The 6,951-nt window shown below is 37.4% G+C and overlaps 1 pseudogene; it reads right to left on the bottom strand.

Moving 5' to 3' along the window:
• Nucleotides 1–206: 206 nt before the first annotated feature.
• LOC148298410 (alcohol dehydrogenase class-3 pseudogene) lies at nt 207–2,258 on the bottom strand (annotated as a pseudogene).
• Nucleotides 2,259–6,951: the final 4,693 nt, after the last annotated feature.

The raw sequence follows: 6,951 nt of genomic DNA, 5'->3' as shown, positions 1-6,951 counted from the left end.
TCCCAACCCCAACCCCAACCCCAAACCCCAACCCCAACCCCAACCCCAACCCCAACCCCAACCCCAACCCCAACCCCAACCCCAACCCCAACCCCAACCCCAACCCCAACCCCGACGTACGCCTATGAATGAACTATGATGATTTGGTCAATAGTATAAAGTAATAACATATAATTCTTTATAAAATGAATAACGTTCATTTATAATAGACATATTTGAGGTTGATTCGATCAATACTTCCAATTCAGATATTTAGCATGGAAATCGATGTGCTCTTCAATGAAGGAGGATACATAAAAGAAGCTGTGGTTATATCCAGGCCTTTATTTATAGATGTATGAGTCTCCTGACTCAATTAAGGTATTCACTAAGTCAGGGGTGTGCAGGAGCTACTTAAACTGGTCTGATGTGGCGCTATCCACAAAAATCGGTGTCTTCGAGTACTTCTTTGACTTTATGATTTCGACAGTGTCCCATTCCTTGGATTATTTCTCCCAGTCGTTGAAGAAATGCTTGTAGCCTTTGATTCCCCATCTTTCACAGATTGAGGGGTGGGCAATTGGAGCAAAAGCGGAGGCAGATCGATAATTGCCAGTCTTCAAAGCTGCGATGAGCGCTCCATGTCCTCCCATGCTAAATCCGGTGATCGATTTATTGGTGGCGCTGATCGGGAAGTATTGCTGGATGAGTTTAGGGAGTTACTCTGTAATATATGTAAACATTTGAAAATGATGTTTGTACTTATCCGAAGTGGTATTGACATAGTAGCTTGCAGAATTGCCGAATTCCCAATCATCAGAGACTCCTTCGATGTTTGTATTTCGAGGACTAGTATCTGGAAAAACTAGAGCTAAGTTATGCTTTTTTGCGAAGGATCCGAAAGAAGACTTCGCGCTAAAGTTCTAATGGTTGCAGCTGAGTCCTCCGAGACAGTATAAAGCAGGATAGGGTTATTTCCTTTGGTCATGAATTTAAGCATCCGGGATGTATATTCCGAAGTTCATAAAGCAGTTATTGCACTCACTCCAATGTGAAACCGTCTTAAGCACTCCTCCAAAGTGCTTGACTGTACTGATAACTTTAATATTTTGTACTTATTTTGGTTTGGGGGGCTCCGATATTTTGATGACGGCGCGCAAACAGTTTGGGCTGCTATGAAGGGCATCGATGGATTCATTGACTTTGTCGATTCCTTCAAACTCATGCGTTACATAATCATCGATTGGCCATTCTCCCATGGTGCATAAGTTGACAATTTTAGGCACGTCCTGCCCACCTTTCCAGCCTCCAAAAGCAGTCCCAATCCACTTTCTGCCTGTCACTAGTTGAAATGATCGGGTGGATATTTACTTGCCTGCCTATGCAACGCCAATAACACAAGACTAGCCCCACCCCCTATGTGCGGATTCAAGCGCCTCCCTCATAATCCCCACATTCCCAGTGCAATCGAAAGTATAATCAATACCCCATTTTTATTGTTAAAGCAAATAGGCTTTGCCATTTTTGTCTTTCGTTGGCTCATAGCAAGCATCAGCTCCGAATTTAGTTGCAATCTCGAACTTTTTGGGATTGATGTCGATGGCATAAATTTTTTTCGCCCCTCTGATTTTGGCTGCCTGAATAACTGAAAGACCAACTGCTCCAAGACCCCAAACTGCAACGGTAGTATTGGGCCTCATGTCGGTGCTATTCATGACAGCTCCCCAGCCTGTGCTGATGCCACAGCCGATCATACAAACCTTATTGAGATCGGAGTTCGGGTTGATTTTAGCAACCGATACTTCTGCGATAACCGTGTATTCGCTGAACGTGGAACAACCCATAAAATGAAAAATGGTTTTGCCTTCTTTATTTCTAAACCTGCTTGTCCCATCAGGCATCAAGCCATTTCCTTGAGTGGATCTGACCTTCGCGCACATATTGGTCTGATTGTTTTGGCAAAATATGCATGACTTTTCTTGGCATTATGCACTGTAGCAAGGAATCACGATATCACCTACAACAACTCTAGTTACTCCTTCTCCGATACTCTAGACAACCCCTGTGGCTTCATGGCCAAGGATGCATGGGAATTCCCCTTCGGGGTCATATCCATCCAGCCGATAAATATCGGTGTGGCACAAGGCGTTGGCAATAACCCTAATTCGGACTTATCCCTGCTTTGGGGGATCCACCCAAATTTATTAAATTGTCAAAGGTTTTTTGGCTTCATAGGCAATTGCAGCTTTACACAATATGGCGACAGGCTTAGACTCCATAAAGATTTGGTAATTATATATATATAAAATGCGATAAATAATACCGACTTATAATTACAATTGAGGCCATTTGACTGAAAGCCACAAACTGTCATAGTTTTGAAGGATCCATAATTATACTTTTCAAACATTAAAGGCCATGTGCTTAAAAACTTAGCTCACTAAATATAAGAGTTGGAAGGGCTTATGCCTTCCATCAATGAGGAATTTGGTTAAAAAACAAAAAGTAACTGAACTGTTGGCAGGCAGATAGGCCTTTTGCTTTGTGGGAATTGCAATCTTTGAGAATGATTTTGTATTTATTCATTCATTACAATTGAATCATCGTGAAAAATGAACGAAGTAAACTTAAAAATCCGACAATCTCTTCAAAGTTAGTAGAAATATAATCCCAAAATTCAAACTATATGTATCTAGTGACAGCATAGCGCCGTACTGTTCAAGTTGTTGTCTAATTCATGAGATATTTACACTTATTGCATGCTAAATAGACTCGTATTAATGTTAACATGGATGGGATGCTAAAGTTGATTGTAGATATTATGATTAAATCATTCGTTCATGTTAAAAGCTGGCAATCGTACCATGCCCTTACGTTACTATTCTTTCTTTTTCTTTGCTAAACATCCTAACGTCAGTAAGGCAAGTAAAAATAATGCTTCATAAAATTATGGCTAGAATTTTAAAGTCTCATTTAGGCTGCTAATTGGTTCTCTCATTCTCAAAGAAGGTTGATTCTATCGAAGATTTTTATTTTGGGGTTCGAAATTCGGAGACTCGTTTATAAGTTTAATCTATTTAAATTTTAATTATTTCAGTTTATCCTATTTCAATTTCTCTTATTTGAGTTTCTGTTATTTCAATTCATCTTAATTGGATTTCTACAATTTTATTTTTTCCGATATCAATTTTTCTTACTTCAGTTTTTATTCTTTCAGTTTATCTTATTTGAATTTGTCTTATTTGGATTTTTCTTCTTTCAGCTTATCCTATTTGGGTTTCTAAACTTTCAGTTTCTCAGATTTAAGTGTTTCTTCTTTCAGTTTATCCTATTTGGGTTTTTACAATTTCTGTTTCTCCGATTTAAGTTTCTCTTCTTTCAGTTTATCCTATTTGGGTTTTTACAATTTCTTTTTCTCCGATTTAAGTTTCTCTTCTTTCGGTTTATCCTATTTGGATTTCTACAATTTCAGTTTCTCAGATTTAAGTGTTTCTTCTTTCAGTTTATTCTATTTGGGTTTTTACAATTTCTGTTTCTCCGATTTAAGTTTCTCTTCTTTCAGTTTATCCTATTTGGGTTTTTACAATTTCTGTTTCTCCGATTTAAGTTTCTCTTCTTTCATTTTATCCTATTTGGATTTCTACAATTTCAGTTTCTCCGATTTAAGTTTCTCCTCTTTCAGTTTATCCTATTTGGATTTCTACAATTTCAGTTTCTCCGATTTAAGTTTCTCCTCTTTCAGTTTATCCTATTTGGATTTCTATAATTTCAATTTCTCCGATTTAAGTTTCTCCTCTTTCAGTTTATCCTATTTGGATTTCTACAATTTCAGTTTCTCCGATTTAAGTTTCTCTTCTTTCATTTTATCCTATTTCAGTTTATCTTATTTCAATTTCTGCTATTTATGTTTCTGCTATTTCTGTAACTCTGAAATTTTATTTTATTGATGTTTCTCCTATTTTAGCGCCTCTTTTTGATTGATTTGTTATAAACTTCTGTGTTGTTTTATCATTGTGCTTTATCCTATACCTGCAACTTCACCTTCTTTTTTATATTCAAGATCGAGATTTCCTTCAGTAGTTTTATAATTCCTCTATCTTTATTCATCATGAGTGGCAGAGGTGCTGACCACTAAGCAAGCCAGCAGCATAAACAAAGATGATTGCAAAATTGACTTATACTTCATTTAGTTTTAGGGTGTTGATTAGGTTATAAATAATTATGTATATTTGATAATTATTTGCGCTGTAGCTTTATATTGGCTATTATTATTATGCAAATAGTGCAAGTAGTTTATTGGATACTTTATTTATATTATTAAAACTGATAATCATATCTATTAAATAGTTAATAGACCACTGATAAATCTCGATCGAAGTAAATGTATAATTGCTATTTATTTCTTGTATAGTTTAAACCATTCGACAGTTTTAAAATGAAACCTCTCAAATCTAACCTACACTTATTTATAACTGCTAATTCTGTACGATTAAAAAATATATATTCAATATTTCTGCTATCGATAGTGCAGAGAATCTGCATGTGATTATTTGCTCAATCTCGCAAATGCATTTACACTTTTCAAATGATGGACCTCGCCTGCATTTGCATCATTTTTGAATACAATTTTGTTTTTCTCTGCCCTTGACATTGAAAGTGTATTCTCACAGCCTTGAAATGATGAATTATTGCCACTGTTGGTATCTTTGTTCGTTGGATTAAAATTATGGCCTATGTTATTGTAATCGCGTGTCATATTGCTCTCATTTGTTTAATAATTCTTCAAACAGCTTTTGTGAAGATCTGCACCCTTGCTTTCCTTTTTGGGCAGGCTATTCGAAATATGATATACTGGATTTGATGGAATATACGCAAGCTGATGGTTTTATTTATTAGAGTTGTAAACACCGCGATTGTTCAGGCTTGATGGATTCGAGAGATAGTTGCTACTGATTCGGCAAAAACCATCACTTGTTGGCTTTGACACATACTTTTCATACTTCTTATCGATTTATTGGAAATCCGGAATGTTGGGGCTCTTTAAAATGCTCCCGTTTTCCCATCTATTGTCTCTTCCTTTATGGTTGAGGCTACTGTTCGGATGAGCAGACGAACCTTTATAAGAGTCATTTATCTGAGTGCAGTCTGCTGCTTCCTCTAAGTAGTTTAAAGAATTTATTGTTTCGATATTCGACACACGATTGTGCAGCTGTTTTCCTGGATCTTCATCCTCTCGATTCGATTCGAGCAGCCCAAAAGTTTTAAACTCATGAGCAGTATCACAGTTGCGTCCGGTTTGGAACTGGCCATTCTGCAATTAAGTCTTGGTGCACAAATAGAACCGATCATCTATTATTTGCTTATCACAATTTGTTTTCTAGTAGCATCCTTGCTTATCTGCGGCTTGGCTTTCAGCTCTGGTGAGCTTTTCGCGCTTCAGTATAGATTCTGCAGAATAGATACTGTGAGGATGGGGAATATACTAGAGTTTAAGAGGTGATACATTCGTCGAGCGAACGCCTGCTTACCCAATATTTCTTGTTTATTGGCTCTTCTCGAACTGATTTCTAGGTATGCGCTCTTGGCGAATCCCATGCAGGTTTGAATTACCTTAAGCACATGATTCATAGTTAGAGTGATATCTTTTGTGAGTCTTTAATTTATCATATCTATTCTTATTCATTTCAGGCTCTTTAGCTTTACAATTATGGTATATGTTCGAATCTTCCTCCTTAGAGGGGCCTTAAATTATTTTTTCAGGCTTCTCTAGCATCTGGTTAATCATGCTCATGTACGACGGATACTTTTTCAGTTTGTTCTCCACGATGGTACGGATGGAGTTGGTTAGGCCTTGATTTGCATTTAAATTGCCTTCATTACTACTGTAATTTCTCATCTTATCACTCATCTTATCATCCATCTTATCACTCAGTTTAGCACTTATCTTATCATTAACATGATGGTCTGCTCTGTCATTTACCATATTTTCATATTTTTCGACGAACTATCTGCTTTTGCTGAATTCCATTTTGGAAAAATGCTGCTAGTGTGCTGATTTGGATGGTTTACTTCTGCTTTATTGATGAGTTTCTTTCTTTTATTCGATATCTATGAATAGCTACTCTGAAATGTTCTTAATCTACTTCACTGCTTCCATATACTCCTTGATGTTCTTTTACTGTAGAACTTTTTTTATGCTCTTAAATATGTTCTGATTGAAGCATTTTTTTTATACCATGTTGATGGTGTCCCAGATTATGAATGCAGCATTCGCGGATGTCGAGTTATAGTTGCGAATGGGTCGCAATGAACTCAAATTTGGATTCATCCAAATAAGTACCTCACCTCTTTCGTTGAAGCATACGCATTACTAGGTCAGTCCGACGATTCCCACAATGCTTTTCAGCTGTTCCAACCCCCGAAACGCCCCATATAAAATTTTGTAGGCTTGCACTTCATTAATATTCTTGCATTATGAGAGCCTCCTCGGGATCCTTTCGATGAGCACTTCAATGATGTTGGCTTAATTTTTGACAAACCCCTGACGCTTCACAAGTGAAGACAAATTGCTTTTTTGGATTTAGCCGTGAATGTGAGCAGTTTATTAAAGGACAGGGTAGCCCTCAGCAATGACGAGAGTGTGCTGCTGCTCCCAAATAGTGCAGTTCTGTATCTTGGTCTTCATTACCCATTGCTTTGATATTTATATTGGCTTTTTGGTTTATTTTCTGGTTTCTGCCATCTGAGCTTATCGAAATGTGGAAGTTATTTCTCAAATTCTATAAATAATTACATTACTATATTTTTGCTCGCCTTGAAAGATTATATTAATGTGAATATGATTTGCTCGCCCAAATAATTTGGGGTTGGGGTTGGGGTTGGGGTTGGGGTTGGGGTTGGGGTTGGGGTTGGGGTTGGGGTTGGGGTTGGGGGTTGTTGGGGTTGGGGTTGGGGTTGGGGTTGGGGTTGGGA

This window comes from Brachycentrus maculatus, unplaced genomic scaffold (genome assembly GCF_059751285.1).
Source record: "Brachycentrus maculatus isolate JH-2025_06_01 unplaced genomic scaffold, ASM5975128v1 h1tg002089l, whole genome shotgun sequence".
Taxonomy (NCBI): Eukaryota; Metazoa; Arthropoda; class Insecta; order Trichoptera; family Brachycentridae; genus Brachycentrus; species Brachycentrus maculatus.
Note: the sequence above shows the minus strand (reverse complement) of the source record. Positions and strands in the feature narration are given on the sequence as shown.